Genomic DNA, 11,862 nt, shown 5'->3' with positions numbered 1-11,862 from the left:
TTCCAAAGAACTATAGGCAGGTTGCTCTCACCTCTCATCAAAATCCAGGAGAAATGTGTGAGGAACAAGATCCAAGAATACCTGGAAGCAAACAACCTACTGAGTGAGAGTCAACACGGCTTCAGAAAAGGAAGATCATGCCTATCCAAGCTGCTAACCCACTATGATTGGCTCCTGAACAACCTAGCCACAGGACAAAACGCAGATGTCATCTTCCTCGACTTTGCCAAAGCTTTTGACAAAGTAGATCACGGCATACTGCTACATAAACTCCGGAAGCTAGGCATAACAGGCAAGCTGAGAGTCTGGCTGCAAGACTTCCTCACACACAGAAAGCAGTCAGTATCCATAGATGGCCAAAAGTCAGAGGCGTGTGTGGTGAAAAGTGGAGTGCCGCAAGGGTCAGTGTTGGGCCCTCTCCTCTTCCTAGTACACCTGGGAGACATAACCACCACCCTAGACAGAGCTATTATCTCCTCCTTTGCTGACGACACCAACATCAGCCAGAGCATCAGCACTCCAGAGGACGTGAACAGCCTACAACAAGACCTCAATAACGTGTACACATGGGCCACACAAAACAACATGAATTTCAACCAAGAAAAAATCGAGCTACTGAGGTGTGGCCCAAACCAGAACATCAAAAATGCAACCAAGCTGTACACAGAGGAAGAACACAAAATTGTCCCGCAGTCACACGTCAAATGCCTTGGAGTGCACCTCAGCAGTGACACCACCTTCACGCATCACATCACGACCACGGTGAAGAAGGCCAAGGCCATGGCAGGCTGGGTCCTCAGAACGTTCAGCTCCAGAGAACCACTAGTCATGCTCACACTCTGGAAGTCCCTGGTGCAGCCCATCCTGGACTACTGCAGCCAGCTGTGGTCTCCCCACAAGAAAGGAGACATCCAGCTATTGGAAGCAGTACAGAGATCATACACCAGGCAGATTAGTGGCATGAAGGAGCTGAACTACTGGCACCGGCTTCACAAGCTAGGCTTGCTCTCCCAGCAAAGGAGGAGGGACAGATACCGGGCAATTTACACATGTAAAATCCTGGAGGGTACTGTCCCTGACCCCACACCGGGAATGCTGACAGCCCACGTCTCCGGAAGAGCTGGACGAATGTGTTCAAGATACGCCCTGCCGACCAGAACGCCGGGGAAAATTAGAATACAGCTGGCGGCCAGCCTAGCCCATGACAGTCCAAAAATCTTCAACGCACTACCAAAAGAGGTACGGGGAATCACAGGCTGCTCAGTGGACAGGTTCAAAGCTGCACTGGACAGGTTCCTTAGGGCAGTGCCCGATAAACCACCAGTGCCAGGCTATACAGTAGTCTGCAGAGCAGCCTTAAATTCCATACCGGACCAAGTGCGGCTGAAGAAGCAAGACGCCAGCAACTCCAAAAACAGCGGTGGACCACCACGACTGTGAGGCACAAGACCTCTAGACACAACTAAGTAAACTAAGTAAGTAAGTAAACTCAGCCACTGCTGTGACACTGGCAGCGCCAGCAGCCTCCACTATGTTAGTGTCTCCCAGCGCTGTGTTTATTCCTATGGGCGACACCATGGAGGTATTAAGGGACAGTGCCCCTCAGGATGTGGTAGCAATGCGTCTTAGGCTAGGCTATAGGTACTACTGGGAGGTTAGTAACTCCTGGTGTCTGCTAAGCGTTTTCAGCTCCATGGTATGTATAATTTTGATTTATTTTAATTTTTTTCTCTATTCTTCTCATTTAAATATACAATAGATAATTGAGAAAATAAGAACTCTAGGTGTGGCATATATTCTATTAAAGGGAATTTGAACTTTGAATTTTGTTGTATCAAAACAATATACACAATAACAAAATATATATTTGTAACAGTCATGAGCAGGTTAATTAACATAAGAACATAAGAAACAGGCAACTGCAGAAGGCCAATTGGCCCATACAAGGCAGTGCCCCTCTAATACTAATGTCCCCCATATACCCATGACCCCTTTTACGTGATGTAACCTTGCCTTTAAAATTCACAAATCTTTGGTTTAACTTAGCTTGCTTTCGTGCTATCTGTGATAGAGAGGCAGCTCACAAAAGGTACGGTAACCTTCCACCTCTTGAAAATCATGCCCTATATATTTCTGCATAGAAGAATGCTAAAAACTCCTTAATCAATAGAAATGTCAAAATCTTCACACTTTTAACTCAAATGTGATATTTCTCTTGTTTCAAATTAGGACAGAACAAACCTTGTGATGTTCAATGCTTCAAAAACTCAATTTCTCCACCTATCTACTTGACGTAATGTTCCAAACGACTATCCCCTACATGAAACTTTACCCTTCTTCTACACTAGACATCCTGGAAACCTCATGATTTTTCTCTTACTAAAACAGATTCTACGAAATTGGGCATTCTGTTTTTGTCTCCTCCAGTTTTTTACCCCCACCAACTGCTTGCTCTATATAGGGGACTTATCCATTTGTGTGTGGAGTATGCGTCTCATGTGTGGGATAGTTCAACTCATACACAGCTTCGTAATAGGGTGGAGTCTAAAGCTTTTCATTTCGTCGATTCTCCTCTAACTGACTGAATCTTTTTTTGTATGTGTGTGTGTGTGTGTGTGTGTGTGTGTGTGTGTGTGCCCTTGGCTGGCCCCTTGTGTAAAATAATAAGTAAATAAAATTTATCGACATTTACCTACTCATAATCTTCTATCTGATCATCAGTATGGCTTCCGTTCTGGTCTCTCTACTGACGAGATTTTGTTTCCCACTAATTCTTGGTTATCCTCTTTAGGTATGTAGATTCGGTAAAGTATTGCTGTTGCTAAGGCTTAGACACACCAAAAGCTTTTGAAAGAGTCTAGCACAAAGCTTTAATTCAGAAGCTTCCCTCATACGGTCTCTATTCATCTCTACTCCTTTATCTTAAATTCCCTTTCCTTTCCAACCACAACAAATAAAAATTGAAGACAAAGGGATAGGAGCAGTTTAAGGATATGTATACTCGTATTTGGAACAGATTATCAAGTTAAACCAAGACCAGTCCAGAGAAATTATGTGAAGAATAGGTATATATGGATTGGAGTGCATTCAGAAAAACAAACAAACAAACACTGAAAACAAAACTACTTCTTTCCCTAAAAAGAAAAGTGTACAACCAGTGTGTCTGTCCTGCCAATATTAACTTACTGCTGTGAAACTTTGTATAACAAAAGGTACTGAACGAAAATTAAGAAGTGCTCAAAGAAGAATGGAGAGGATAATATTTGGGATAACTTGGAGACAAGAAAATGGTCTCCTGGATAAGAGAACAGACAAAAGTAGAAGATTTTCTTAGCATTATAAAGAAGAAATTGGCATGGGCTGGCCATATAATATACAGAAGAATTGACAACAGATGGACCTAAGCAGTAACAGAGAAGGAATCAATAGGTGGAACTAGAAAATGGGTAGACCGATGACGAGGTGCGAGTCTGACTCAGGCTGCATATGATGATAATGATGATGACTCAAACTTTCAGATGTTGATCCGAACCGGCTTCAGTACATCTACCAACCGAAGGAAGGAGGTCCAGTGCAGCTGAAAGATGCCATACTCACAGAGGAAGAGAAAAGGAAAGTATTCCAAGATGTTCATGACTCCAGTAGAGGAGCTCACATGGGGATCAGTAAAACTGTTAAGAAAATTACTGAAAGGTTTTATTGGTTAGGAAATAAAAAAAATGTCATGAAGTGGATAAGAGAGTGTGATAGGTGTCAAAGATCTGAAAAAAATAAAACTGTAGCACCAGTTTTGAAACCTATTAAGACTGAAGGCCCATGGCAGATGATTGGTGTAGATTTAATCGGCCCACTACCTGAAAGTCAATCTGGCAACAAGTATGTTTTAACTTTGACGGATTTATGGTCAAAATTTGTAGAAGCATTCCCTTTGCCTTCAAAATCTGCTGATTGTGTTTGTGACAAACTTCTGAGTGTTTTTTACGTTTTGGGCCCCCAGAAATTTTTTTAACAGACCAGGGAAAAGAATTCTGTAATACATTAAATGAATTTTTTTTCCCTTTTCCAAATTAAGCATCTTGTAACATTAGCTTACCACCCCCAAACTAATGGTCAAAATGAAAAAAAACAATCAAACGCTGAAGGGCGTCTTAACTAAAGTAAATAAAAATAAAAATGATTGGGACCAACACCTAGAACCTGCTTTATTTGATATCAGAACATCTTTGCAGGCTTCAACAAAGTATTCACCATTTTTTTTGATGTTTGGTAGACAGCCAAGACTGTTTATTGAACTTCAATGAAATGATATCGAGGAAGCTGACGCCTTAGAAATTCCAAATTTAAATCCTTCAGATGAGTCAATAAAGTCAAGTTAGCTACATGAAAACTATTAAAGAAAAAGTGGACTCCAATATCCCTATAGCACAAGCTAAACAAAAGAAATATTATGACATGAAAAAGGCTAAAGGTTGTAAATCATTTGATTTTGAAATTGGAATGAAAGTTCTTGTAAAAAATAATAGAAAACAAGGAAGAAAAGGCTCCCAGCTAGAGGAAAATTGGCTTGGCCCTTATGACATACACAGCATCTTAGATAACTGTGTAAAAGTCAGTAAAAATGGAAAGGTTCTTGAAAAAGAAATTGCATTAGTTCATATCAAACCTTATAAATCCTCCAGGAGTCCACAGAAACCTGCACAACCTTCTAGCCAAATAAAGCCCCCATCCACAGCAGTAACTGCTTCTGGTGTTTCTCTCTTTTCAGAGTCATCAGCACCTGGAGAAGACCCTCAAAGTGACACCTCCTCAACTCAAGACCTTGTTGATGTGAGGCAACAGTCTGACATGCTCCTATCCAAAGGATCACAGCATGTAGCTGCACTGCCCATCAGCATTGTCGGTAAGTAATGTACATCTAAAAGTCCCTATGTATCACAGCATATATTAGGCTGTGTGGTGTCCACTGCAGAGTGTGTTCTACAGCATCCAAGTCTTTTTAACACTTCAGTTGTTTCTTCATTCATTTCAGAATCCACGGCACATGAGGAGGAGGTCAGAGGTGTCACCCCAACTCAAGACTGTGTTGATGTGAGGCATCCATCCGACATGCTGGTATCCAAAGGATCACAGCATGTCGCTGCACTGCCCGTCAGCATTGTCAGTAAGTAATGTACATCTAAAAGTCCCTATGTATCACAGCATATATTAGGCTGTGTGGTGTCCACTGCAGAATGTGTTCAACAGCATCCAAGTCTTTTTAACACTTCAGTTGTTTCTTCATTCATTTCAGAATCCACGGCACATGAGGAGGAGGTCAGAGGTGTCACCCCAACTCAAGACTGTGTTGATGTGAGGCATCCATCCAACATGCTGGTATCCAAAGGATCACAGCATGTCGCTGCACTGCCCGTCGGCATTGTCGGTAAGTTATGCACTTCTAAAGAGTCAGACTTTATCACAGCATATTATATTAGACTGTGTGGTGTCCACGGAAAATTATGTTCTACACTGTAGTGCTACTCAAAGACAGTCAAAGTGTAGTACATCTACTGGTGTTGGTATGCAAGCCATTGTATACCAGTACGTACATGGCATTTCCAGAAAATAAATATTTCATCAGATTGTAAACAACTATATGGCACAAAATGTTACCAGTCCCTGAAACATTGGAAAAGTTGCCAGAAAGTGGGTGTTGTCCTCAGTGACTCAGTGTTTTGGCCCAAAGAGCCCATCATTCTTTCAAATGTAGTAAATTACACTTTTGTATTTCATAAATCACCCACACCTTTAACAATATTTTATACTATGTTGTTGGTTTCAAGGTTTTTCAATTTTTAGATTGCAAGATAGTTGAGTAGGTGATGGTCCAGAGTATATGTTTGAGGAGTAGTCAGCTGCTGTTGTGTCTGCTGGATAATATACAGATCCACTTGCTGATTGGCTTTCTTCACTTTCTTGAAAAACATAATCTTCATCTTTATCACTATCATCTATTGTATATTCACTGTCAGTATCACCCTCCTCTTCCTTGAAATGAAGCTGAATTTGCTCATCAGTGAAAGCGCCGAGTCGACATCTACGTGCCATACTGAATAAGCATGCTCTGAACCAATAAAACTGCCGCGCATAAAGTCATCACTTGAGAAAAGATGCCTGACACTTCAGTAAACGTAATTATAAACCGCTAGAGGCATTTCATTCTCGTGGAAAAAAAAATAATAAAACGTCATATGACGTGGTTGACCAGAGGGAGTAACATAATTAACACGTCAGGTGAGGTGGTTGACCACGAACGGGTTAATTAACAAGATAAGAGAACACCCCGTGCTGTGGAATCACAGTCTAAGAACCTTTTTCTCAAGTCTGAAAATTGTAGATCTCCCGGTGTTGTTTTCCTCTTCTTCTTCTTCTTTTGACCTGTAATGCATGGCAGTGATGGTGAAAAGTAATAGTGAAAAATAGCAAAAGGGCATAGAAAAGCAAAATCAGGAAAAGAAAAGGACAGAAAAACACCTAAGTTCAGGGTGAAGTGTATAAGTGCGCACTGTTTAGTAACTAAGGGCCGCTTTCACAGTCACTTTGTTTGTTTTGATCATTACCAATGGCGGCGATCGCCGCTCACCGTTGCCAGATTGTCGTACCTGGAGCATAGTATTTACCGGTTTCTGATGCCTAACTATTGCCAAGAAACATGAGGATCTAACTCTTTTAATGATAACTATAAATGAGTTTCGTTATTGGAGCCCAGAAGACAGTTTAGGGGTAAGATGTCGGGAAATATAATCGGCTGAGTACGACAATCTGGCAAAGTTGTCGCCGCCTAGTATTTCACGTAAAACTGGCCGATGGGGTAGTGGCGGCTGCACACGAAGCGAGATGTTGAGGGTGTGTGGTAAGTGCGGGGCCAGGGTAACCCCGCAGCCGCCATTACGTACCCCATCGGCCAGTTTCACGTGGAAATGCTATAGTGGCGATCGCTGACATTGGCAATGATCAAAACAAACAATATGACTGTGAAAGCGGCCCTAAGTGCATGTTGTGAAGTATAAAAGTGTGGAGGAGGAGGACCTAAGAGGCAATACAAAGCGTTACAGGTCAAAAGAACAAGAAGGTCCACTACACTGGCCGGTGTTGCGAGAAATATTTCCCCGCTGAAATTAGTCATTCTGCTGTCCACCACAAATGCACGCTGTGGGAATACACAACATTAAAAGTATTAATTTTCCTGGTTTTGTTCTAGTTTGTCCACTTGTGATCTTTGTGATCAGTGAGGGAAATCTGGAAACGGTAAGCAAGTTGAACCTCTCTGTGAGCTATTTTGCGGCGGCGGCAGCAGTTTACGTTCAATAAGCATTGAAAAGTCAATAATGATAAAAGTGATTTAATGATTTATAACAGAAAGAGTTAGCATGATTAAACCAAGGCTTTTTAGCGTGAGGAGTAGAGAAAGTACGTGGAATGTATGCCTCCATTCCAGATACAATCACCTCTGTGATGCACTGACCACACACAGAGGGGTCTTGCTCATGGAAGCAATAATCATTCCATGGGAAATTGGAAAAGTACATCCTCAGGTCGTCCCACCGAGCTGAAGCAAAATGCCAGAAGCATCGCCTCTTCATTGGGTGCAGAGGGTGTACAGGAGCGATAAGACAAGATACAGAAATAAGGTTGTGATCGGAGGAGCCCAACGGAGAGAACAGTTTGACAGAGTAAGCAGAAGGGTTAGAGGGAAGGAAGAGGTCTAGAATGTTGGGCCTGTCTCCAAGACGGTCGGGAATACGTGTAGGGTGCTGGACCAACTGCTCTAGATCGTTGAGGATAGCAAAGTTGTAGGCTTGTTCATCAGGCTGGTCAGTGAAAGAGGATGAAAGCCAAAGCTGGTGGTGAACATTGAAATCTCCTAGAATGGAGATTTCAGCGAAAGGAGAGTGGGCCAAGATGTGCTGCACTTTAGAGTTCAAGTAGTCAAAGAATTTTACATAGTTAGTAGAGTTAGGTGAGAGATAAACAGCACAGATGTATGTAGTAATAGAACGACAATGAAGTCTTAGCTAGATGGTGGAAAATTCTTAAGAGTCAAGGTCGTGGGTGCGAGAGCAAGTGATGTTGTTGCGCACGTAGGCACAACATCCAGCTTTGGATTGAAATTTAGGATAGAGATAGTAGGAGGGAACAGAGTAGAGATTGCTCTCAGTAGCCTCAGAAACCTGTGTTTCGGTGAGGAAGAGAAGGTGAGGTTTAGAGGAAGAGAGATGGTGTTCCACAGAATGAAAATTAGAACGAAGACCACAAATGTTGCAGAAATTGAGAAGAAAGAGGTTCGAGGAGTTATCAAGACACCTCTTGGGTTGGCAGCCAGAAGGGGAGTCCTCCCTGGGGGAATTTGTGGTCCCCCCCAGGCGGGGACTTTGAGTCAAGGTGAAAGTGCGCCATTTTGAAATTAAAATTTTTGGGAAAGGTGTGTATGTTGTGTGAATGTAGTGTGGTGTGGAGAGAGAGGATCTGTCTTTAGAGAGCATGCTGAACTACTCTCCGGTGTTGGTGAGACAATAGGGAAACGGTTAGTGAGGACATGGGAAGGGTCTTTGGAGGGCTTCAGCTCCCTTCTCACCTCCCATATATACCTCACCGGGAGTGGCTTGCGCCCGGTCGGTAGGTGTCTTCCTACCTACTCCATCAAAAAAAACAATACTCCTGCATCATAACAGGCTTACCCCACCAAGAAAGCCTACCAGCAGCATGGGCTAAAATATAAGAAGGAAATAAAAGTTATTGACCTGCAGAAGACCTTTTGGCTGGTTTAGATGGTATTGTTGCCGTCTCGTTATTGTTCAGTCTTTACTAGTTCCATAACTGGCTACTTGCTGCTTTAAATACGTAGCAACACAATCACATACACATTGTGGATACAAAGAGAGCAGTGCTTTGTCAAGATTTATTGTTCGTGTAAGAAAACACTGAAGTGATACAATCCACCTCAGTTAACTGGCAACACTATAATCTGTCACCAAATTCCATCTTTTTGCTGTTATCTGAGATGACAAGAGTGAGAGCTTGTGGTAATACTGAATATTATCTGAAAAATAAGTTTGCACATTGCCACTGTGTGGTAAAAATCAAAATAATGATGATTTTGAATTAGAATTTACAGTTTATAATATACCTTACTCATTATTTGATCAAGTATCCATTGAATACAAGCAGTTACTCACAGGAAATATGACATCTACTTTTTCAGTAAGAAATAACAAAAAGTACCAAACACTTTTGAAGCATGCCCATAAGAGGTCTAAACAACACAGAATCTCAATATTTTCATTTAGGCAATGAATATATGTATGTACTCTGTGTGAGATATGATGCAAAAAAAATTTCACCTTTCGCCAAATGTGCAATTATATCCGTTTGAAAACTTGCAAATGATATCATTAAAACTATAATCAATACACAAATACATATTACTCATACTGATATCGCTTCCAAGTTGGTTCTGTAACTGAGTACCATCATATTTTCAGGAGCAATAAATTCCAAGATTATGTCTCACAGCTTAAAGACGCCTCTCACTCCACAGCATTACCAAACAAACATGCTTAGAGAGTGATATGCATTCTCTGACAGCTTGAAAACATGTAAAAAAATCAACCTGGTTGTGCATATTCATAATGAATATTGCATCTTGAGCCCTTTCACAGAAACAAAAGAAACTTGTAATGGTAAGAAAGTATGACATAAAAAGTCTACTTACGAATTATTAAAAAAAAAACAATCAGAATGCTTGCTTGGGGGCATAAATTATTTTCATTGGGCTCCATAATGGCATAATAGTTCACAAAGTCCTTCCTAAACATAGCTACAGTTTCACAAAAAATAGTGTTTTCTCAGCAGTTCTGGTTGCCAGAGACAATTAGCTTGACACACACCATGAAAAAAATAAGCCACTTAAGTTTGTGCATCCAAAAAAGATCCCCAGAGGGTGATTTGGTCTTTGGTCACAAAGTGTTTACATCTAGCATTACCTTGTCCTGACGCAGGAGACAGCAAACGTGAGCAATAAAACCATGGCAGTACAATTTTATGAATCACATGCTGACTCTTGAAGACAAAGTACACTCTTTATTTCCAGCCCAACTTCCTTTTATGTAACCAAAACAGTCTGACACCTTACAAAAGACTTTATCTACAAGAACCCACCCCCCACCCCCACCCACACACATGCACAATTCTCTCTCTCTCTCTCTCTCTCTCTCTCTCTCTCTCTCTCTCTCTCTCTCTCTCTCTCTCTCTCTAATGGAGGTCATAACAGTGTTGAGGATAGCAGCCACTAAAAGGAAACTACCTTGACAATGTAATATATATACACACATAAAGGAAGTCCAACAATCTGAACATGGATAATCTGAAAATGCCAATAGTGTGAATTTTCCAGAGGCTGACAAAAATTACTAGACTGAAAATAACCAAAATAAATGAACTGTCAAATGTGTTGAGCGGCACCAAGCAGTGGGAGATTCAGGAGGGATTCATTTAGTCTAAGTGTTGACGGCTGAATACTCGCCAGAAAGATGGCTCCAGCGGCTTCTACAAGTGACAGTCCTGAGCCACTGATTGATGACAATGAATGAAACCGATAAAGAAAGTGACAAGTACAGTAGCGTTAAGAAATTTTGTACAGTACATCAATTGGGTAATAAAAACAAGTGAAAACTGAACACACACACACACACACACACACACACACACACACAAGGAGAAACTTTGTGTGTGTGTGTGTGTATTTACCTAGTCATGGTTCATGGTCCTACCTCTGTATCCACATTTACCCAGTTTATCTTTAAACTTGAGAAGGATCCTCACTTGAGCTGCCTCTGGATATAGACTGGTCCACTTGTCAATATTTCTATATGAGAAGCTAAATTTCTTGACAATTATATTCACAACTAGGCTTTTGCAACTTAAACTCTTGTCCTATTGTTCTGCCTCTGTCATAGATTGGAAAGTCTCCATCCCTCCACTTATCTGAATACTCTTCTGAAGTGCTTTTTCAACATTTTACTTTCAGATATTTTATGAAATATTTAATATTATAGTATTGTTTAAAATTGCTATATTTTTTCAGTAAATATCATTTTAGGGGGGCACTTTTGGTGGCCCAAAATGGATTAATTAAATTAGCATGAATTTTAAAGGGAAAGAAAGCCTCTTTAGATCTTGCATATTTTTGCATCATTCAAATGCCAATGAAACCAATGATGTACGAAAACAGGAGTACTACTATGTTCCGAAATCAGGAAAAATGGGAAATGGAACACATGCTGAATTCTCAACCTTTCCCCAGAAAAACTACTTTCCCTGAGTTTCCCCAGGCACCCATTTATCATCAAGCCTGAGAGGAAGGATGCACTGCTGGGTGAGCACCAACTGCCCAGACTGGATTTTGAACCCAGGCCCATGGATTCAAAGCTCAGTATTCTAGCATTACTTCTTGAAGCATGAGAAATTGATCACCTCATGAATACATTTTCTCCAAAAACTTGTCCAAGAATCTAAACTTATCCCTCAAAGGTGGAAGTGCAAGGTGGACTCTAATGTTGAGCCTGAGGGCACCCCCAGACTTAAGACCCATTGAGTCTATCCAAGTAGGACCAGCACATAGCTTCCCATCTCCCATTCAGATCAACTTCTTTGTACTTTGATTTTCTAAAGTTACTCCTCATCACATTACACTTCTAATGGTAGCAAATCCTGAGACCTCCTTCAAGAGATGAGCCATCTAATTTCTTACCCCATCATGGGGAGGAACCACACAGAAATGGATGCTCACCATTGCCACCACTGTTATGGGGGAACTGACACTTG

General features: G+C 41.3%; 1 long non-coding RNA gene across 1 annotated transcript in view; it reads left to right on the top strand.

The window, feature by feature from the left end:
* Positions 1-2,626: 2,626 nt before the first annotated feature.
* Positions 2,627-11,862, top strand: part of LOC126983641 (uncharacterized) — a 29,883-nt gene continuing 20,647 nt past the window's right edge. The window contains exons 1-3 of the long non-coding RNA XR_007736075.1: positions 2,627-4,900; positions 5,030-5,161; positions 5,291-5,422. This is a non-coding gene — a long non-coding RNA (uncharacterized LOC126983641). The remainder of the gene's footprint in view (positions 4,901-5,029; positions 5,162-5,290; positions 5,423-11,862) is intronic.

Source organism: Eriocheir sinensis, chromosome 5 (assembly GCF_024679095.1).
Source record: "Eriocheir sinensis breed Jianghai 21 chromosome 5, ASM2467909v1, whole genome shotgun sequence".
NCBI classification, from domain to species: domain Eukaryota; kingdom Metazoa; phylum Arthropoda; class Malacostraca; order Decapoda; family Varunidae; genus Eriocheir; species Eriocheir sinensis.
This window is presented reverse-complemented; position numbering and strand designations above follow the sequence as displayed.